Source organism: Tympanuchus pallidicinctus, unplaced genomic scaffold (genome assembly GCF_026119805.1).
Source record: "Tympanuchus pallidicinctus isolate F22 unplaced genomic scaffold, pur_lepc_1.0 scaffold1, whole genome shotgun sequence".
NCBI lineage: Eukaryota > Metazoa > Chordata > Aves > Galliformes > Phasianidae > Tympanuchus > Tympanuchus pallidicinctus.
In genome coordinates, this window is record NW_026294618.1 from 81,589,232 (window position 1) to 81,613,422 (window position 24,191).

Here is a 24,191-nt window from a genome sequence, read left to right on the forward strand (position 1 = left end):
TCGTACTGACCACTACATTTCTCACGTTATTCAGATTATTAACTGCTTATCTTTTATACTTGTTTTTTCCACAATGCCATGGCATAACCATCTCATGCTTGGCTCGAGGTCTGCAACTGATCAGACCTCTTTCCACAAAGCTACTCCCTTAGCCAGCATGCCTTTTTCACTCTACCTGATTTCAAGAAATCTTTTGAGATACACGTTTTTGTTAAAGCCCATTAATCCTACCTGCACGCATAAGCCCATTACCTATCAGGTAAATGGACTTTACAGGACTTTCAGCCTAGTGTTTTCCCAACTCCTTTTCAGCAGGAGAGTTTACTAGTTCTACATACTTTGACAAGAGGTCACAGTTCTTCGTCTGCCTCCAGCACTCTTCAGCCCTGGTTCCTTTCTTTAACAGCATTAATCATCCTATATATTTGCCAGCATAGTGTCAACCAGCGTAGAGTCAAACCCTTCAGCTTCCCCCATCACCTAGGTTTCCTAATAATCATCACAATCCCCTGCAGGGAGGAAGGGAAGGAAGTTCACTGGCTGCCGCCTCACTCCAGTGCTGGTAACTCTGGGAGAGAGTTTGCTAATAGTATGCAGCTGCACACATCTGTCCTCACCTTCCTACCTGTTAGGGTGTCCTGTCACATCCCTCCCCGCATGTTGTCTGATTTGCTGACAGAGTGCCTGATAAAGTCTTGCTGTCTCCTTGCCTGCAGAGGGATTAGTTCTGGCTGGTGGACCATCAGCTGCCAGGTGCTGTCATTAGTGGTACAAAACCCCTCCAGGCTCCCAGACCCTTCCTGCTCCTCACAAGGCCTCCAGTAGCTTCACTTAATCAGCTTAAATAACATTGCAAACTGCAAAAGGCTGGACTGAATTAAAAATTGACTAAGAATATTTTAACAGAGCTATCAAGATAAATAACTACTAGTTTGCAAAGGATAAGCCCTATGCTATTGCTTGGCTCCATCTCACTATTTCACAGCTTAGCAGGAAGTCTATTGAAACTCCACATAGAAGGCAATTCAGTCACACTCATTTTGTGAGTGAGCATATACCAAATCTGACCTATAATATGCATATTTTATAGTATTAAAGTTAACAAAAGCCATCTCCTCTCATAAGGTGCTCACTTCAGCTTTGTAACTCAGAATTCCTAGAAAAGACTGTAGGCTAGTAAGCTCTTCATGCTTCCTTCCTTCTCTCTGGTTCAGTACTTAAGATGGCAGAAAAGAGGTACATGATGAGTTGCTACAACCTGTAATAGTTGCAGTTCTGAAGCATATCATATGGCAAAGCATGATTTTGTGAGGCAACACACTATTGATAGGAAAAGTTCCATGAATGCTCTGATGGATATTTGCTGTGTAGAATAAAAGCACTCCAGTATAAGACTAGTAAACCAGATTAGAAAAGATTAAAGCGTGCTGTTATGACTGCTTCTAGCAGATAGTTCCATTCTTCAGAAAAAGGAGTGTGATTGTGCTGCCAGGACTAAGTCAACATCTATACTTTACAACTAATAAGTCTGAAGAACATTCCATTCCAACTTCCTGCAGTATGTCATGGCTGGGGACAGCCTGGACAGGAAGAGTACAAAAGGGTAACATGCAATCTGCAACATGGGAAGATCCACACAAATACGAGGGAGAACTACTTTACTGCAAGGGTGACAGAGCACTGGAACAGGCTGCCCAAAGAGGTTGTGGAGTTTCCTTCACTGGAGATATTCAAGAACTGCCTGGACACTTCTGTGCAACCTACTGAAGGGAACAGGCTTTGATAGGGGGGTTGGACTATATGATTCCCAGGTCCTTTCCAAATCCTACGGTTCTGTCCTTTTAGATTGATGTGTCTCTTGCAACTGACAAAACACATGACAAAAATTATATACTATTGTTAAAGGATCCGGCTTGACAGCATTCACAGCTAGTTTAAGCAACTTGACTCAGAACAAACAAATTCATTCACACATCTGACAGTCAAGTCTATCTCATTAGTACTAAGTGAAGAATAAAAAGATAGTTTAAATATTAATTTCTATGGGAATATGGGGTTGGCATAAAGGGCTCAGCTCTGAAGAACAGAGAACTGTTTACAGACTGAAAATCTATCACACCAGGAAAAGCAATTTCTCCAAAACTGTATTTATTTGACATGCCTCAACATTCCCAGAATAGATATAAACTAACCCCCCTCAAGCAAGCAATACAGCTAAAAAGCCAATTATCCTCTCACCACATCATCTTAAGTCCTCCATCCTTAAGAAATATAATGCAACACATACCATGCAAGACAATAAACAAATATCTTAAGGCTGAGATACAGACTTCAGTTTAAACAAGTAACACCAGGCTTCAAGCATGAGAATAGAGAGACAATTCTTTAAATAACTGACATAGTTAACATCAGTCATAGTAAGGCTGAATACACAGAAAATACAAAGTTAGTACCTTTATAAATGCCACACAACTGTAAAATATTCCCACATGAAAAAGTTTGTTTCTTCCATTTCCTCATGAATTCACAATCTCATCTCTTGGTTCATTTGCAAGTTCCTATCTGCAATTCACAGTCTATTTTTCCTTGTCAGTATCTGTTAATCACACAGGCAACCGAGCTAACAAATAACTAAGTAAAATACATAAACAGGAATCCAAAAAATATTAATCCACATGCTTTCATAAGTAAACATCTACATGTAGGTTATCTGTCAATATATTGAAATAGAATCAATGGCATGTTAGGAACTTTGACTAACGGAAAATATTAATCCACCTGCTGTGAATACAGTATTAAATGAATAGTTCAACAAGTTGAGCTCCATAGGGCAACAACAAATAAATGTACTAAATGACAAAGCCCTACACCTGATTTAAAGCTGCTAGTCATTTATCTCAATTTCTTATGGTCATCAGTTCCAAAGATTGCGAACATTCTTTCCCATATTGAAATCAGTTTGTGTTTGTGACCCACAACATTTATGCTTAAAGGAAAGCATTTCATACATATTAAGGATTACACTGCAAGTCTGGTAAGGTGGAGGTTCTGTTATATAAAATGGAAGACTAACTTCTCAAGATGCCCTTAGGATTACATTTCAGGGTCTTAGTGTGAAGATTGTATGAGACTGGGAAGTAGGATTATCAGGTTCTGCTCTTGACTATGGGGCATTTTACACCACAACATTGTGCAGTTTCAAAAACCTTCACAACCTTATCTCAAGGAAGTAAAATGAGACAACAAGTCTCCAGAGGCAAAGATTCTGCTGCAAATTTAGACAACAGTAAGTGCCGCTAATCCAAAAGGTTCTGATCTACACAAAGATTCATTAGTAAGAGAAAGCTATCAGCCTGAAGAAATACAGTATTAGCAGGTAGGGGGTAAAAAGAAAACAATATTTAATACCCAAACCTTGCCCTTCACCACTGCTTTCTGTTCTGGACCCTAACTTTAGCCTGGAGCTACCAGAGACTGCTAAAGTCTTACTGAAAAAAGCCATAGTCCCTTGAATCACCACTGCAAGCTTTTCAGTGCTACATAGACAATCTCAGTTTCCATTGGAAAATACAACCATGGAAGTAGCATTTCCCTTGAAAAACAAACAAACAAAAAAAAAAAACAAAAAAACAAACAAAAAAACCTGAGGCTAACCACCAGCTACCTGGAAGCAAGGAAAGCAAAAGAAACCAGTTCAACTGTTTACTTGGGACAAGAACTGGAGAGGGAATTTGGTCCTCTGAGACTGGATTATGTGTACTCATAAAAAGCCCTCAGGAGACTGCTATTAAGAACTTGAATCCTGTGGACAACTTCATATAAGAAGCTGGCTATGGGGGGGTTCCCTGGAATGCAAAATGGATCTGTACCAAGCAGTAGGTTGAAGGAGAGTCCAGCAGCATAAATAGAGAAATACTAAAGGTGATAAACTCTGTTAATTTATCCTTAAATCTGAGGGTTTTTTTTGCAGAGGAGGAAAGGACTGTTTCTTCTGCCGCTAATTCTTTGATCTATTCCTAGCATACCTGCCAAGGCACTCTTTTATTTGGAATTTACTGGTGTATTATCTTCTCCTGAACAAATAATTTCACTTCTCAAAAATAATTAGGAAAAATATTGATCCCTTAAGCTGTAGAAATTTTGGCCTTGCCCAAAGCTCGTGCAACCCAAATGGAATTAAAGTACTTCTGAGCTAGCAGACAAATGGAACAACCCCTTGTTACAGAATGGCCAGGGTTGGAAGGGACCTCAAGGATCATGAAGCTCCAAACCCCCTGCCACATGCAGGGCCAACAACCTCCACATTCAATGCTAGACCAGGCTGCCCAGAGCCCCATCCAATCCGGCCTTGAACACCTCCAGGGACTGGGCATCCACCTCTCTGGGCAGCCTGTTCCAGCAGCTCAGCACTCTGTAAAGAATTTTCCCCCTGACATCCAACCTAAATCTCTCCTCCCTCAACTTGAAACCATTTCCCCTTGTCCTGAAGTTATCAACCCTTTCAAAGCGTTGATTCCCTTCCTTTTTGTAGGCTCCCTTTAGGTACTGAAAGACTGCAATGAGGTACCCCGCCGCTTTCTTTTCTCCAGGTTGAACAAGCCCAGCTCCCTCAGCCTGTCTTCATAGGGGAGGTGCTCCAGTCCCCTGATGATCTTCATGGCTCTCCTCTGGACCCTCTACTGTCCTTCTTGTACTGTGGGCTCCAGACATGGACATAGTACTACTAGCTACAGTATGAAGTTTTTATGGAAACATTGCAAATGTAGACCTTTAACACATTTTAGTTTTTAGAGTTTTCTTTCTTACACTATTTTGGTATCCAGGCTTTTTCTCTTCTAGGAATGATGACTCCATGCTTTCCCTGAACAACAAAATGGTATTAACTCTATGTACATTTCTGTGTCTAAGATCTTAAGTGTTCTCTGGCAACACAAAATTCCAGTTTCAGCTACTAGCAGACTTTGCTTGCCCTTCCCTTCCACGTTTTCTTGTGAAAATTGTAGCAAGCAATGCTATGTGATAAGCTAGTCTTTCAGTTTTAAGTCTAATACTGACCCCTTATTTATATGAAAAGGGACAACAATAGGGTAAGAATATGGGCATCCTGTAAGTAGCCACAGCTCCTCTTTCACTTGGTAAGTATCTCTACCAACAGCTCAATTACTACTACTCAAAACATAGAAAGCAGTGGGGAACATGTTTTTCAGAGGACAAAAAACTGGCAAAAGCAAATTCTTGTCAGTATTTCAGTATCAGAGCAGAAAAAGCAATGCTCTTTATTACTAGGGCCCAGTAGAGACAGCTCACCACTTCCTCTCATCTTTGTTTGCTGGGGTTTAAGAGAAAAATCTAGCAAGGAATAAAAGTGTTTTTTCAGTAGTAACATGTTCAAGCTTCTATCTCTGACATCCTGCATTTCTCTCCAGTCTCTGATACTTCCTTTACTGTATTCAATTTTCAGTGTTTATCAAGTCAGTTGGGAGTTTCTTCTACATTTTTTCATGAAGAAAGAAAAACATGTTCAGATCTAAACACTACGTTTTCTTGAAAACTTCACTTACTTGGTAACACAAGAGTTCAGGAACAGAACATTCCTTCACAGGAACAAGGACACAGATACTAAGAATTTATTTTTCAACAGACCTTAATCTCTAGCTCTGTTTACAAATCAAGTGGACTGGCAAAACACAGGAAATATAGGCAGTGCAAGGGGGTAAGTTCACAAAAGAACAGCAAATGGATGCTTCGTCTAGTGTAACAAGTTCTTTTCCACGTAGGATTTAAGGAGCTAGAGGTGGCTTTATGCTACCTTTTCAATTCCTTAGTTTTTGGCTAGCACAGGAATGGACAATTTTATAAACTAGATTGAAGCAGCCACATATAACCTTCCGCTAAATTTTTGCTTGGGCTCAGCAGTCATGGAAGTAATTGCTGACCACACTCCAAATACAAGTCAAAAGGCTTCTGATATGAATCCAAGTTTCCTTGAAGCATAAGGTAGTTAGACTGTTTTCTGGGTCACATCCAACTTTGAACTCTTGTTTATCTTGTATAGGCTATTAAGTCTCTCTTAGATACAGAATTTAGAACAGCATGGCTTTCCCTGGAGTACTGTGTGTTGCCCATGTCATCCAAACAAGACATTCCCTAACTAGAAGAGGATCAGTAGTACTGAGTAAGCAATTTCTCAGGGAAAAAAAAAGCTATAATCCAATAAAAATAGAAAAATCTGGGCAAATACCTGGTCCACTCCCATTTCACAGGAGAAAAAGAATAGCAAGAGATGGAAGAAGAGAAAGGAAAGTCTTTTCAGCAGCATGAAGTCAGGCTGGGGGACTCAATGCCAAGGTTCAACTTGGATTCAAAAGGAAGAAACTATGCATAGAACAAATACTCTAACAGCTGTTTTCTGAAGGAACCATGTAGTTGCCTTTCCTTGTTTCTTTATACAGAGTATCAAATCTGTTGCTTTCAACCTTCAGTTGACTTTTGAAACGTGAGGAGAGTATAGGAAATACAAGATTACCTCACATCTCCATAGTTTCTGGCAACTTCCAGAAAATTCACAATGCCAGGGAAGGTCTACTGAAGCACCTGAGCCAACACAAGTCTTGGCATTTTAGAAGGAACTCCATTAAGTGTTGCAGTATGAGGGCAATATTTGAACAGGGTCTGTCCTCACTTGCTTACACCTCGACATTATTTTCCTTTATTTTGGTATATGCCCATGGGAAACAGTTTACACAGACATGGAAACCATTTGGCAGCTAAATGTGCCCAGGAAGCCTGCACACAGCTGCCAGCAACTGAGCAGACAGTCCACTGGCAATTAGCAACTACAAGTGAAATGGCAGCAGGGCCCTTCTAGCCAGTGCTCCCTGGCCAAAGGTAAACTGGCTGCCAAATCCCACTGAAAGAGAAAATGTCTACAACCACAGACACCCCCTGAGGGTCATGCAGGGCCAGACCCCAGCTTGCAGCTAGAGCCTTCTCTGAACTGCTGGGAGACACACACAGCTTACAATTCCTTTGTATTTTAGCTTCAGTACAATCCTCAAAGCCAGCGGGTTCTTGAGTTACACCACCTGCATTGGTTCTGGGGCTGTTTGCTAAACAATCACTAAGAAAAAAAAAAAAGCCTCTCTCTGAAGTGTGAATGCAGAATTTTTTTGTCTTATGTTGTTTTTACAGTCAACACATCTGCTTCCTCTGCATTACTAGTAACTGTCCACCTGTCCCCTCCATCCCTCTTGATAATCTACACAAAAGACAGTACAGCAAGAGAGATCAAGCAGCAGCATATGTGCAAAGGGAAAAAAATAGCTGTCAGTCTCGTGTGTAGAAAAGAACAGCTCAGCAATAGTCAGTTCCAGAGATAAGGACAAAATGTACAGTAGGAGACAGGCTCAGATGCTGGATGAGATGTGCTGAATTCAACAATGCTCCCCATCACCCACCTGGAACCAATATCCTCTCTAGAATTAAGTATTGGATTTAGTTAGTGGTGACAGATGCTCATGAAAGCTCATGTCCTTACAGAAGCAGCTGCCTGAGACTAAGCATAATGCAGCCAAGATCAGACAAAGCCCAGTTCTTCATTTTACCCTCTCTGCATTATATTCAGCACCCCTTGCCATACGATTCCTTACCACGTACAGATGTTTTTCTGTCCCAGCATACTAAATAGTCAGTCCCAGAACTCTGCAGAAGTACTTTGGAGGCTGGGAGTACTTCAAGCCCCAGCTTTGAGACCTCTATATTGTCCAGCAATCAAAATAACACAAGCTAACCCTCACTGTCACAAATTAGCCATCTTTAAACTGAAAGTTGCAGCTATACTATGATGTTCCTATTATCCATCACTCTCAGGATAGCAGAAGAGTGCATCTAAGCTTCACATTTACCTGACCTATTCAGACACAAGCTTACAGAAGCATGAAAGGCTCTGGCTCCGCAGCTGCCTCTGAGCTGCTCCAGCAGAATTTAATCCACCAGCCTCAACTTTCTTCAACTCACCCCCTATGTTCTGCAAATCCAGTAACAGCTGTGGGATTCCTTTATGTTTACTGCAATGTTATTGAGATTCTCAGCAGGTCAAAACAGGCATCTAAGACCTAAGTTCACAGAGCATTTCTTATAATTTCCCAGCAGAACATTTGGTTTTCAGTTATTTGAAGGATGTTCCTATACATTTTCAGGTTTCTGAAGTGCTTCTTTTAAAAATATATTACTACAAAGAGAAGCACATAACCATGTCTCTCAACCTGAAAAACTCCCCTTAATTTTTAGTTTTCTTTATACATTAAAAATTAAATATTCCAGATAAGATACAATGACATATTGCAGATACCAGCAATAGAGACTTGCATAGCAACAGTAGCATAAATTTCTCCCACATAATGGTCCTGATTTTTTCCCTAAAAATAACCTAAAAAAAAATAAATAAAAAATCAGATTCATTCTTGGAGTGGCCTCATCAGGTTAGAAGCAGTGCCCTTAAGCTGAATCTGTCAGAATTCACTTGAAGATGAATTGCCTCTGGAAACCTGTCTACTCAGTGCTTCATCAAAATAATACTTGTGTGAAAACTTTTCAAAAAGAAAGTGATGTTTACAGGTGCCCAAGACATTGTCATTCGACTCATTTTAGTTAAATACCACTCAAAGACCTTTTGGTTGCACTAACATAGTTATTTTTTCCTTTGATCATTCCCTGGATTTTTCCAATTCATTTTCCTAAATCACTTCAGTTACCATATAGAAAAGATACTAACAAGCTTCTGATCAAGCTAATGTCTTCAGTTCACCTTCACCAGCAAGCACTGATTTAAAGAACTAAATAAAGACCAAATTCAACAGCAAAGTACTGTAAAGATGGGTGCCAGAAATAAAGCGTCCTGTAGATAGCTCTTCAGTTTCCCTATTATGATTCATTGCTGAGCATTCAGAGAACTAGTTATGAGCCTTCCCAGAAATAATTACTGTGCTGCTATACCTTGAGATAAGTGAAAAGCATTAGCGAAGGCATTCTTAAGAATATTTGTTAGAAATAACAATTGCAGAACTTCCAGGATAGACAATCCTTTTTCAATCACACCTGCCAAATGCTTTGGTTTCTAAGTACCAGAGGCATCAGATGAACTCCGATACACAGAAAAGACTGTCAGCCCTTCATCAGTATCCAAAAGCAAAGGGACTGTCTATTACTGCCAGCTAGCAGTGTCTGCTGCAGGCTCATTGGCAAACTGAGTAGATGAAAATGAGGGCAAGGAAACACTTGGAAAGTGGTGGGTGCTCCATTGGATGTCTATGCCAGTGGGCAGATGGTCCATATTTATTCAGACACAGATAGAATTAAGGAGTTACAAGGCTTTAACAGCCTGTAATGACGTTTGTTCCTCTGATAACATGGCTTCCCTGATCTTCCTTCATTCTTCACTACTTATGATGTTTCTCTCCCTTCTTCCTTCTGCAGGGAAGAATTTTGTTCTAGCCAAATATTTTCCCCTTCTGCCTACAGCATCTTCAGCACCATACTCTGCAGATAAATGAGCTCTTCCTTCACATTAATCATCTCTAATGAGGCAGATATTCCTTCTATAAAATTCACTCCCTCCTCAGCTCTTCTTGAATCCCTGTACAGAGGCCTTCTGTTGCAACCCTTTAGATGAAGGGATGCAGTTAGATCAAATTATGAATTCCATTTTATACCTTGCTTAACATGACTCAGCAGGGGAACAAGAAAGATGTGGAAGTGACCAGAAGTAGTACTTTTGTCTCACAAAAGATTGTAATTGCTTTCAGGAATTACACCAAGTAATGTCTATCTTTGCTTTAGGATAAGTGCAATGAACTGAGTTGGGTACCATTACCTATCTTCTCTAGGAAAACATGAGTTCTTCCCACCTTCAAACTGTGCTATGCACAAAAACAACTATCATACAAGGCTTGCATTTCACAAGCGTAGAAGTACGTTTTGAGTTGTTTGGTCCCACATATGTAAGAACCCCAGGACAGTAAGCAAAGGAGCTTTTGAGGGCAATGGACAAAAGCAGATACCCCCATAATACTGCATCTTCTCAGGCAGGAAAGAAGGGGAGCAGGAAAATAAGTACATACGTACATGTATAAGTTGTATACATGTATAATATACAGGAGTGGCCATTCATATTATGCTGTCATATCTCAGCCAGAATAATGAAAAGTTTTGTTCATGAGCATTTTTAAGCTGCCAAGTAACCCTGATCTCAAACACTACTACCAAATCATCATCTCACCCGGGACCACTAGCACAATTAATTCTACATTGCATTGCTCATACATTAATTCTACATATACATTGTTATAGGTTGCTAACAGTTGCTAGCATCTTCTTACAGTGACCTGAGATATAATGATTTCCAGAAAAGTACAGAGAGTTAAATTACTGGCCTAAGCAATAATCTTAACAGTATATCATGGCCATGGTCAGGGAAAGCCAATGCAACAAGAACATCCTTACTGTAAGTAAGGTGAGGGGGAAAGACCACAATGTTAATACCTAGAATTCTGTCACTCATTTGATTACTAGATGTTAAGATCACCAAGTACAGGAAGTGGAAGGGCAATAGAGGAACGCAATAGCAAAGGAACTAGCACAAATGAAATCACATTACAAAGGAAAAGCAAAGATACTCACCCATCTCTGAAGATCTAGGCTCACGAGGAAAACTCCATGAAGGAACAATCTCCTGAGATCCTTGCGCAGTGGCAGTCAGCCCTCAAATGAGGTCTAAGAGAGGTGCAGCCAGGCTCCACCCCTTCTGGTAACAGCTGAATTGCCTTCACCTGTGCTCTCAGGGCTGACCGGGTCCTTTCCCCAGGTGTTCAATCAGTTGTTCAGGCCATGACTCAGCTGTTACCATACACTATTAGATTAGTTGGCTGAAGCTATATATACATAGCCTATTTAAATTTTCCCCAGAATCAGTCCAAACAAATCACATTCACTTCAGCAATTTAAATGTTTTGTTTTCACTCCAAGTAATATCTCTGTATTCCAGCAAAAAATAATAAAAAAAAAAAATCCAGAGAAGTCTCTGAACATTTTCAGACAGCCCTAAGACATGAAAAAGTAGTCCTTGGAGTCACCTATCTATCATAAAGTGAGCAAACATCTAAGACTTTAGCTAACTTTTTACAGATTCTGATGTACACGCCCTGATTGCCTCTCCAGGGAAAACAAATTAAGGCTTTACCTGTAATACCACATAGATTTCAAACATTCTTGTTCCCTAGGCTTTGTTAATTTCTCCGGACTCAGTGCCAGGGAAGTGCAAAGAGCAGAAGATATTTGACACAAAGAAAAAGAAACAACTACCATGTTGAAGGAATTCAACCCCAAAAAATTCAATTGGCAAATGGCAGGCAGCCAACTGCATACACACAACTAACTTTTTAAATGCTGTTCACACAGGCCTGTGTTACAAATCTATACAGTTCTCACAACCTGCTTTTAATGCTATAGTCAAACATCTTCACGGTACATAAGGTAGTAATATCTGATGCTCAGGTACTTTTTAAACAGAGGCATGCAGATATTCAGGGTTTAATTGTGAATTCTCCACATGATAACAGAAAACCTACATTATAGTCTGTAGATTTCCATGCAAGCTGTACCAAAATAATGTTATAGTTCAGAGAATCAAAGTAATGCAACATATAGCAAATCCTTTCTATGAGCTATAACCTTATTTGATTTACTTCCGCTCAGACTTAAAACTCCAAAAGTAATTTTGGTTTAAGTGCAACAGTATACTAGTTACAAAGGAGCTCCTCTCCCTGAACTCTGCATCTGCATACAGCAGAAATCAGATTCGTTACCCCCACAGGCTGGAAGCAATTTCTAAGCAGTGCAGACATCTGGCACTTTGATTTCCCTTTCGTGCATTTTTTTTTAAACCATAACATGCAGTTCTGATTTCAGATGATTTAGGTGAGTGTATGCAAGAAGATAACTGAGCATCTATTGTCTCTAAACACAATATTACTGCTACATTAATTTAACTGCCTTTGCTTCCCAGCAAACATCTCACACTTCTGCAGTCACATTTAGGAATGCCTTTGATGAAAAAAAAAAAATATATATATATATATATATTTATGTATGTATGTATATAATGTATATATACATACACACTAGGTCGATTAGACATTTGTCCATCTTCTCCATTTACACTGCTTTGTTTATCTTCCTCATTAATAACCACTTCTCCCCCCCCCTCAAAAAAAAGGTGTTGGGGCATACAAATAATTCAGTTTTCTCCTCCTATGGTACTACATAACTTTTCTCTGGATTCAGCCCATATTTGCTCATAGCCCAGTGCTCCCCTCACTCCTCCTTAATCCTTCTGCTTCGATTCTTTCCTTCCTTTCCATCAGTTATGGTTCATCATCTTTGTATTTGCCTCATCTCTATTCTCTAAAGTAAGAGGTATGTCAGCAAGTAGAACACTGTAAATGTTTTAATACTATATAAATATTTTGAAATAACTCCTCTGGGGAAGTAAAAGAGAATTTTCTTTCAGATGAAATTAATAAGAACCTTGCAAACAAGCTGAGATTAATTTGTTTGAAATGATATCCAATTGATTCCCACCACTCTCATTTTTACAGAGTAATAGAACAACAAGGCATCAACCATGATTTCACTGTTTGTTCCACTCCTCCTCCCCCAACAAATATAATTCACTTTGCATCCAATCTATCAGATTTAAGTGCAGATGCGCTCACATTCACACAAGCATCAGAAAACAACAGTTTAGGTCACTTTGTCTCTAAAATGAAGATGAGATTATGTTCTATCTTCACATTTAACTTAAAAAGACATCCTGGAATAGCAAGATGTTAAGGTAAGAAAGTGGATATGATAAGTAGGTTCCAAAGGTTTAGGAAGTCAAAGTATCACTAAGGGAAGCAAAGAGTCCTGCACTTACAAGTCCATTTTCCTCCCTGTGGACTAATCCACCTTGCACATAATCCCTGGTTTTATGTGGAACATGAGATGGGGCAGGCCATTTGCTCTAAGTAGAAGACACTGATACAAATATAGCCATGCAAGTGTGGGGAAAACTTGACAGTCAAAGAAAAATTAAACACAAGCCTATTTTAAGATAAGCACAGAGATCTACCTGACAATTTACAACAGCAAGCTAAGTGAACTGAAAAGAAAAAACATCAGTTGTCCTAAATCACCTTTGCAGTTTGAAATATCTATATGATTAAATGGATCAGTAATTCTGTCTTGAATAGATCCAGTTGACAGTTATCTCAACTGACCATAATGTCAGACACATTAAAAAGCAGTCACAAATCTCAGTAGTGACACTACACGTGGACAAAGAAGAACATGCCTGGAAACTGTCAGCCATCCTGGCCTCATTTTTCCATTTCCAGGCTGGGCAGAAATGAGAGAGGTGTTACAGTCACAGTAAGCGCCAAACTGTTTGAACAAGAACGCCAAAGGCTTCCTGGCTCTTTTTCCAGAGTTCACTGTCTGAGATGTTGCTTCTTTTGGGAATACGTGACAACAGACATTAGTCACTGCAGCAGATACAAACATGGCAAGCCTACCCAGAGCTGCGTGTACAGATTCCTCCAAAGCTTTCAGCACAAAGCTCTGTCAATAAGCAGCGTTCCTCTTTGGATAAGATTTGCTTTATCTCAGAAGAACAATGTTGCTTCCACCTCAAGGCACAGTTCTGTTTCTCAGTTTATCATAGGAGTTCAGAACATAAGTTTTCATGGCCCTCCTGCATTCTGAAAAATACTGACCATCTCTTGCACGGAACTCCACGTATCCAGGATTGAGAAGTATCACTCAGCTCTTGTATTTCTGACTTCATTAGTAACTACCATCAGGGATTAACAGAAGTCTAGCGATGAAAGTGTTAGAGCTGCAGTGCCTTGTTAACTAGTTAGGATAATCCTTTGTGAGATGCACTCCACTGACAATTTAAGACTTATGTAAGGGATGAATTTGGGCGACAAACCAGAAATCCTGCAAACCTCCACATTACCTCTTCAGAGGATGACTCACTGATAGGTTTGCAGAGTTGGAGAAGCAGAATCAAATCACCAGAAAGAACACTAATATATACTTTAAGAATGGTGAAAAATGATTTGAAAAGTAGTGCACGGAATTGACTATCAATCCTTGCCCTACGCTGAAAGGAGTAGGATAAAGGAAATAAAATTAATAATGCAGGCTTTACCTATGCCTTTTTACGTTACAGTACAGAGTAAGGAGTAGAAAGTGCTATTCAAAAAACTGGAAAAAAGTTAAGCCGCAAAACCTAGTCAAAATACACTATCATACACTATCATAGGCTAACTAACAGATAGTTTTTACCTTTAATTGCATCTAAAAGTAATTTTATATGCTGTCCAAATTTTTACAACTCTTGACTGAAACACAGCTACAGATAGCAACCCTCATCTTAAATAAGATGAACAATAACTTGAACTTTGTCTTCCATAAAATACTTCTCAATTGAAATAATGCCCTTCTCAACTCGCCTTTTCACCTCTTTTTTTTTTTTATTTGAAAAAAGTCTAGAAGGCCACAAAAAAAAAAAAAAAAAAAAAAAAAAAAAACACAAGCTTTCATGCCACCTCCAGTATTTCTTCTCTTCTACTATGGATCAAAGTTGTGAAGTTGTCTGCAATGCCTGGGGTCATGTACACTAATGTCAAAAAGGAGAATGATGTACAGATCAGATTAATCTCTTACAGGACTATCAGAACATGCTTTATTTGTTGTACATGTATGTAACAGTAAATATGTCCACTGGTCTTCTGTCAGCCAGGCTGAGATGCTCACAAAGCAGCAAGAGAAAGATACATTTGAGGTCCACAGTAGAACATTTTGTCTGCAGAATGACCGAACGAGACACTGCTACTTACTGTTAAGCTGGCAGCATTGTAGGAACTTGGTACAAGGGCTGGAGAATCCAAAATTTTATGTATATTATGGGTTTGGCCACCTTCAATTCCACACTCTAGATGCTGCCCTTAGGATAGGAATCTGTAATTGACAGTCAGCTGCCTCTCCAGTAATGACCAAGCCCAATTTATCAAATGCAAGCTGAGAAGTGGAAGATTTATGGGCAGAGTACAATCTCTTAATCGGTTCAATAGAATTCTATTGAAAGAGGGATTACATTATAAATATTATATAGAAAGAGGAGGAGTTAGGCTTTGGTAATGGCTAATAACATGCAGTGTATACGTTAGAAGATACCCTGCCTGCAACAGTCACCAAGCAGAAGTCAGTAATGAGAGATGCCAACTTCAAGTCATACAGAGTAAGGAGTGTGCAGATCAGAGGCTGGATATCACAGCAGAAGCCAAAGTCATGCAGGACACAGTTCCTGATGAGTTCTTGCAAAGCAACAATGATTAGAACTCCAAAGAACATATTAAGAACACAAAGCAGTGTGATAAGCTTAACGTGAAAACAGGGAAGTCTTTTCAACAAAAACTTTGATACCCAGCCATCCCTGGGAATAGGCAGCACTGTGTGGTTTAGACTGTTTATTTCGCTCGCAGAATTTTACAGTGTCACAGCTCCTTGCTTCACTTAGCTTACTGATGGTTTGGTCTAAGCGTACTAATAAAATGCCTATTAAACTTGGGCTACATTGGTAATGCCAAGTAACAAACAAAATAAGAGCACAGAAGCTGGGTTGTTCCCTATGTACTCTTCCTCCCCTTTTTTCCTTGCTGTAGTGCAGGTTCTAAAGCGAGCAGCTACATATGCAATTTTAATATTTGATCTCACTTGCAAGTTCTTCTCCAGGCTTCCTTCAGGCCTTTCATTACAAAAGAGATCTCCTATGGATAGTTAGAAAGTTTGCAGACAGACACATTTTCAGACTGCTTTGTCACTGAAAGGCTCAGAACCAGCTTGCACTTAAGTAACTGGGATGGAGGGCAGAATCAATGTGCCTATCCTAACTTTAATAGTATACCCCATTCAGCTTACCAAGGAACCTGGAAACACAAGAAAGGAGGGTGAAAGCTGAGTAAATTGAAGACCAACTGTAATGATGGCAGGCAAGTGATGATATAGATTAGCAAAAGATTTACTTTCCTGATGAATGAGAATTAGAAGCTCCTTAAGAGAAACATTATCTTCAAGAATCCAAACAATAATAGACTTTTCAATCCCATATCTCTAAGAGATTGTAGCCTCTATCATTTAACACTAGTATGAATTAAGGATATGGAAATAACAGCAAAGCATCTCCTCCATAGACCCTTCTACACGGCAGAACTGTTCTCAACAAGGATAAATCTTACTGTGCTCCTAATAGTCTTCTGTCCCAGGTGATTTATATTCTGGGATATCTTTCTCAATTTTTGAAATTGAAGTCACCAGAGCACAGCAAGTATAAAGGAGCAGCGAAATTTGGGGTGATAACACACTGGTTTCACATATATTACAGAGTAGATTCATACTTGAACTCTTCTCTCTCAGCTCTCTTCCTGCCATGCCAGTTTCTGAAAGTAACCTGCAGTTGCTATCGCAGCCAGAAGCTCTAAGCCTAAATCTCTTCAAGTTGCAATTACCTGTGCTACTGTAAACTGGAATTTCTTCTGATACGTATTAGCCCAGAAAGGATACCCTTTTCAATTACTTTGCCTTGCTGCAAGAATAACGCCTGTTCAGCCTCTAAACAGGAAGCAGATAGCACCTAATTTCAAACATACAGCATACTAAGCTGCTTTCTTCCAGTTGCAGCTCTACTTTGATACTGTAGGGGAGGAAAAACTGCCAACCAAAAATTCTGAAGAAAAATTGGTTAAGGGAAGAAAGCAAACATCCTTCTGGATGGAGGAACAAGATGCAGCTGAAACTGATTACAATCATGTTCTGCAAAGTCTCTAAGTTTGGAGGAGTGAGGAACAACTGGAGACCTCTTGTCATCATTCAAAAGGCATTTCATTGAAATGACACTTCCTAATTCCAAGAGCCATGAACAACTAGTTAAGGGGCTTGTAGATAGGTCTTCCCATACTAAACAACTAGAGAATAAGGCTGTCTTCTGACTCCCTCAGCTGCAAAACCTTAGTAGCCTGATGAAGATGTTTACTTAAATCCAGGTGTAGATTTTTGACACGGGACAGAGCAATTGAGTAATTAAAGTAGCTCAAATTGCCTAGTTGAAAACAGGTTTTTCTACTCCTTCTTCCTCAAAGCCATTAACACTTTATTCACTCTTAACTTACAGAAAGGGCCAACCTGCAAAGGAGCAATCTCAGGAATAATTGTCTAGTGTGTTCTGGTAAAACATCTAGGAAAAACTGCTTGCTTGGCTACTAAGGGGATAGACAGATTAGCTAACAGCTGTCCTCCTCCCTGCATTCATCTTTACAAAACAAACCTAAAGCCATAGAAAGTATTTTAAAAGAGTGTTTTAATGTGAAGTGACCTGAAAAGAAATGCCTTCTGTATTCTGCCGGTTCATAAACCCTGAAATTATTCCAGTTCAGTTTCCAGCAATTATTTTGTTAACATGCACATAAGTCACCCCAGGAGCCCTGGGGCTAATAAAGCCTGGTCTCCTTCAGATGACCATTCTTCACACTGTGCTGGTGGTCTAAGTGACAGCTCTTTTGAGTGAATTTCTCCCATGCTCCGAGCATAAAGACAGGCGTTCAGTAGCATAAGTGAAGTCTTGCTTACCTACCTGGCCATGACATCCAACAAAATGCTTATAATGAAAACTATTATTTTAAGGCTGAAAGCCCACTGCACACCATACTCTTCCCTCCCTTAGGGACTTAAAGCAAACTGAGCTCAATTTCAGTTGAAATGCCTCAAATCTTGTATCCTTGAGAACTTGTAATTTACATTTTACAGCTTACAAGTATCATGCAATCAGCTGCAAACACTACTCGTCTCATCCTGTTAATAAATTGATTAGTTTATATCTTATACAAGTTTCCAGGGTGTACACTAGAAATTTTTGCCTTTTGGCAGGAGTCTGCAATGCTTCTCCACCTAAATACAGTACCTAGATTAGGAAATACAATACCAATTACACCCCTTCTTCCAAAAATCCTCAGGTGTTTCTACAAAACTGTAGAAGTCAAGACAAAAACAAACAGCACTGAACCATTTCTGACCATCCAACTGCCTAGAGTAGAAAAATTATTTGCTGATGCATTACTTACAGGCATTCTACTGAACCATGACACCATCCACAACAGTGTGCTCTCAACTCCACTGCTTAGATACACAGCTGAATTGAAGGCTCAGTATATTCTAGTGACTTCTTTTCTCATTGGCTGCTATTGATGCAACTCAGCTGATCTCAGTTAAGATCAACTCACCCTCCCAAGGAACTTAGCTTAACAAATTCCTAAAAAAAGTGTTATATCTCTAAAACTTTGTCCAAGCTTAAATGTAACTCTTATCCAATATGCCTGACAGCTACAATTGACTTTTTTCTTTGTTTATTGTCTGATTGACCCACTATATACACTACAATAAAGCAGGCTGTAAAGTGCATTGGGTTGTTTTATAGTTTCTCTGTAGAATATCTTAATTAGTATGTCTGAAATTCTTCTAACACAAGTAAAGTGATAAAAAATATTGGCTGTGTTACTTCTTTTGCATTATGATTGTTTGTGCTCTTGCATGGTTCCCAGAAGCGTTTTATGACTGAGAGGAGGAAGTGCCTGTAGAAGAAAGTTCCCTAACCCTGTCTAATGTAACTAATGAAAAGACAGAAATTCTCCTGCCTGTTGTGAATTCCTTTGCATGTTGTGATATTGTCCTCTGTGTCCAACGAAAGCAACAACAAAAATCTCAGCAGGACAATGAATCCGCTATTCTTCAGGTTTAGACTGGTACTGCTGCTATAGAGCTCCTGCCATACTGATGATTTAGGCTATGTTCGTGCTTTTCTCCTGTTTTGTTCCTCCTGTCTCACTTTACTAGCTGTGTACAAGTAGAGACTCTGTCCAATAGTTCCTCATGTATGTGAACCATCCTTTTTCTGCTTTAGAACAAAGCTTCCCAACAAGTGATAACAGTGCTTCCTCCATCACTCCCATCTCTATAATTATTTCTATGGTGGTTTGACAATACTGATAACACTGACATTTTTCTAAAATTCCAGACAGTGGGAATTCAGTGTAGAGTTTCTCACTTTTCAAAGGAGTATGCAAATAGTTCCACACATACCCTGTCATACTTTAATTAATGGCCCTGTTCAATATTGCATGTCAGAAAAAATAACAATCTCTCTATCTAATGCAGCACTGTTATAGGCTTCCCACCCTAGATTAGTTCAGATAGCAATAATTTCTAATGAACTATGCATAATATCATGTCCATTTTTCCTCAGTAATATGCAATGTAACATACCAAACCTATTGAGCAGCTTCTTAATGAATTTACTCTGTCTTTGTCAGTATGATATGGCAGCTTTTTTCCTCTGTGATCAATGTCCACTTCACTGTCAGCCATCACGTAAAACAGTTTTTCAAGTTCTCCAACCATTTCTACCACTGAGAAATGAGGTCTGCAAGAATGTAGAGACAACAAGGACAGCCAGATGTGAGGATAACTTTTTAGAGTCTGTACACATTTAACCTTGGAGAGGTTAAATTAGATATTCAAGGATCACAGTGGAAAAAAAAAAAATTATCCATACTAGAGGTGGCTGTGAGTCTGTGTCATCCTCAGTCTGGGATATTTAGGGTGAGAACAAGGGCTGGAAAGGGAGGCACTAAAGTGGGCTGGGATGAATTTGTGTAGGAAAAGAAGAAGAAGAGGAACAAAGTGACTGGTTGTACTGAGATACAGCTCAGTGCATTTGTCTTCAAGCCCTGTGTATGCAGTCTGTCCTATTGGCTCCTTAAATCCTATTTCTATTCTCCATCTAACTTTTTTCTCTTTTCTGGAAGTGCGTAGGTCAGATCTGTAAAAGAGAACAACAGCAAACAGATCACGGAGGACAAACTCCTTACGTCCTAAGTCCTTCATATTCCATTTCATATAGCAAGGTCCTGCCATACCTGCCTCTGTCATACCAGGTCTATAAATACTAGGGAATCCACTGCAATGAGATGTGAAAATATTTGTAAATGGTTACCTGTAGTCCTATGGGGATTTATAGCTCTCTTGTCACACATTCCCTTCCAGATTAAGGTACCTCTCTGCAAGCAGATTCATATGCGCACATGAGGTCCCAGTGTGGACCAGTTTGGCTTGTGTCAAGCACAGAGATGGACTCTTCATTCCTGCATATTCATGCAGCACTGCATTTGGGTGTTGCAACCTTCCAGTCAGAGGAGCCCTGTAGGACAGTCCAAGCGCTGCATTTGCTCCAGTGATTGACTCTTGGAAGCTGTTGTGTAGCTTCTGTCAACCATACTTGTGGAATTTACTCTTTCCTCAGAAAATATATAAGGTCTGTGAAACAATTAGTTAATTATATGTGTTTCAAAATCACATGTATAAATCCTTTCTTGAGATATCATTATACCAGAAATTGCATTTTGAAAGTCTCTTTTATATTTTTTTGCCATTTCCTCTATCATCTCTTTTTCTCTAGATGTCCCCTCAAGAACTGAAAGGAGGGCAAGAGGCTTGACTGTCTGCTCTTTCTGTTCTATCATCATTTTACATTATTGAGATCATGCCATTTAATCCCTAAGAAGCCAACTTCAAAATAGAGCATAAAAACTTTTCCAATTAATATTGGCAAAACATTAACTACAAGCACTCTGGGTACAGTCTGTTCTGTTTGTATTATTTTTTCCTGTAATATAATAAATGCAGTTTTAGCCAAATGATTTCAAGTTCTCTTTAAACTTGGCAACTTCTGCCCATCTTTGACACAGGTGAATGAAATATTATTTTGCAGTGCTTCCCAGCATAAGGTTTCTGTGCTGAGTTGCTTTTGTTGCCTTACTTGGGACAGTGTTATTAATTAGATCTCTTTCCTTTGCTTTCTTCATTGTGTCCTTTCTCTGTAGTTAATAAACTCTGCAAATTTAAAGCATTTAATACATTTAAAACAATAAAATCTATGTATTTAAGTTCTCAAAGCAATCCTCATGTTTAGCTCACCAGATGTGGTGTTCTGTTTGTATCTGTGGAATGACTCATGAGTGTTAAACAAACGCAATTCCTACAAATAGTCCTCACTGAAAGTGCTTAAGCAATGGTAACCCTCTTTTACAAACAGAAAATCCTGCATTCAAAAGCAAGCTGGCAACAGAGCTACAAGAAACAGAAGACCTAGGTTTGACAACCTGTCCAATTACAAGCAATTTTTAATTTCATTTCTTCTCTTCTTTCCCATTAGCAGTTCTAGTGTATTGCCTCAGTAAAACACACAAGGCAAGCACTTTTGGAAACAAGTGCTGGCTCACTGATAATAAGCTTCCTTCTACATTAAACTTTTAATTTGACAAAAGTGTTATTAAGTGACTTTACTTCAACATTGAAAAATGAGTAATTATTAGGACAAGACTCTGATTCAAGGTACTGCAAGCTGTAAACAGCTATAAATGCTTATACTATTGAGGACCTTAATTTATTCCCACTGAGAAAAAATGTTACACAACCAGTTAATCACAGAAATATATGTAATGTATCCATTATTGTAATTCTTTAGTTACATTAAAGATTTTTTTTACCAAGTTAGGTATCCTTTCTCTTATCTACAAAATTGCAGCATTGGACTAGTCTATTGTTAGGCTGCTTTTCCTGTTTCTTTCATGCTTTGAATAATTTCCTGGTGTATTATATTCATATAAATGAGGAATATAATGAGACATTGATACTTCCCTTTGATACTTCTAATTACCTGCTTTGAAAGGGAAGGGATGAGGGAAGGGTATATGGAAATCTTCTTCCTATGAAACTACAGTTCAGGTGGAAGAGTTTCTGTGCTGTTTGTTGGGATAAACTGCCTGCATGCTGAAATATGATGAGCCCTGGATACAAAACCATCCCTTTTTTTTTTTTTTTTTTTTTTTTCTCTATGAAATCTCATATATAGCAATATTTTTATTAGGAATAGACAAATTTGATTTCCTGTGAACATTAAATTGCTTTTCTCTCAGTGCTATGAAATTGAATGGCAGGAGAGGTGCAGAACCAAAGCTCACTGAAGTCACAGGAAATTGTCTCAGTTTCAGGCCAGATGACTGAAGTCTGTTGGTGGATCCATCCTCATACCATCCATCCTCATACCTCACAGCCACCTCCATTAGGTGCTCAGAGCTCCAGTAGGAGTGCTGATCTGCCTGAGGCATCACCCTTGATCTGTGACTTGTAAGGACCCATGAGATAGGAACCAAAGAAGGGAGTTTGACAAGACTGATGGAAACACCTATCACTGATCATTAAATATATCAATATTAAGTATTAGCACCCTGCTAAGCCTTCCTGGAGCAGTCAGGTTTCTTCTGCGAGTGAATGAAGAAAATAAGTGGAGAAAATGATGGAAAGAAGACTTCTCCATTCCTCTCTTTCTGTTACTGAGGTTAGTAGCATTCAGTAGCTCTGTCATTATTTGGTTAGAAAGCTAAAGGAATGCAATATTTTATGTCTATTGCCCACGGGTTCCAGCAGTACATAAAGGAAAGACCCAGAGAATCAAAAAAAAAAAAAAAAAAAAAAAACATAAAAAGTATGCCACTGTGTCTCAGTAAGGTTGTTTCTCAAATCAGGTATCCAAGCACACTGAGAAATATCAGTATAACCACTGAAAGTTGACTAAGAGCTATTTTTTTGCTCATTGGCTTCACTGAAAATGAGGGAAAAGAACTATTAAAATGAATGAGATTAGATAATCTTTCTAGAAATGAAAGAATATGGTCCAAGCCCTGAAATAATGAGTCCAGAAAAAAATGATATTCTGGATATGAGTGCCTGGAGCATCTCCCCTATGAAGAAAGGCTATGGGTCTGTTTAGCCGTGAGAAAAGAAGACTGAGAGGGGACCTGATCCAAGTCTACAAATATCTAAGGTGGGGGGGGGCAGAGTGGCGAGTCCATACTGTTTTCAGCAGTGTGTGGAGACAGGACAAGGGGAAATGGCCAGAAACTGCAGCATAGGAAGCTCCACACAAATGTGCACAAGAACTTCTTTACAGAGAGGGTGACGGAGCACTGGAACAGGCTGCCCAGGGAGGCTGTGGAGTCTCCTTCTCTGGAGATGTTCAAGACCTGCCTCAACACCTACCTGTGCGACCTGCTGTAGGGAACCTGCTTTGGCAGGGGGGTTGGACTCGATGATCTCTGGAGGTCCCTTCCAACCCCTACAATTCTGTGATCAGTGATACTTTCACCTTGCTTCCCTTCCTTGTATTAAATGTTTGAAAGGAGGAGTGTGCATAGCTTATTCCTCAATGCTAGAACCTTTTATTTAATATTTCAACCAAAAAAATAGCAGTTATTTGTAGTCCAATTTAAAGCAAGCAAGCAAAAAAAAAAAAAGCAAAAATCAGTGGACTTCTAATGCTCCTTGCTAAGGGGCGGTCATATGACCTCAAGGGGAAACTGGAAATTGTTTGGAAAAGAAACCTACAGAGGCTAAATAAATATGTAGAAAACACATGTAGAAAACACATTTTTCTCAGATCAGTAAGTCTCTAATCTGAAAAGTGTGAGAGTGGGACAGTACGGGGAGCAGAATTCTTAATACTTTTCTATTTCGGTTCTTATTTCTCCTCAGGCTTCTACTGTAGGCAATGTTGGAGAGTGGAAGCCATGCTAGGCTGAGTTTTGTCCTAACTCAGTTATGTCTGTTCTTATATCATTAACCTTTCTTACAGATGCCAAATTACTAAAATCTCCATATTGCTTCTAGCAGCACATTCTGCAAATGCAAGTGAAGAGCTGCTATCTCTCTGGATTTGGGACTCTGCAAACAAATACAAGCTTCTCCTGGTGCACTGGATGCAAGTGAAAGCAAAAGCCAGCATGTGAGATGCCATAAGAGCAGGTCCCAAATCTGGTATGCCTAAATGACCTTTCAGCCTGCATACAGAATGGCTTTGGAAAGTTTTAACAGAGGGAAAAGCACATAACTTGAAGGCTGAAATTGCACATAGTGTTCCTTGCAACCAGTCACCTCCACTCCAGACATATGTGAGAAGTTTTAAGATGTGACTCAATCTAAGC

General features: G+C 39.3%; 1 protein-coding gene across 1 annotated transcript in view; it reads right to left on the bottom strand.

Moving 5' to 3' along the window:
- Positions 1-18,262, bottom strand: part of LRFN2 (leucine rich repeat and fibronectin type III domain containing 2) — a 202,782-nt gene extending 184,520 nt beyond the window's left edge. The window contains exon 1 of the mRNA XM_052683234.1: positions 18,219-18,262. The gene's annotated coding sequence lies outside the window, so the exon portion shown is untranslated. The remainder of the gene's footprint in view (positions 1-18,218) is intronic.
- Between the last annotated feature and the right edge of the window lie 5,929 nt (positions 18,263-24,191).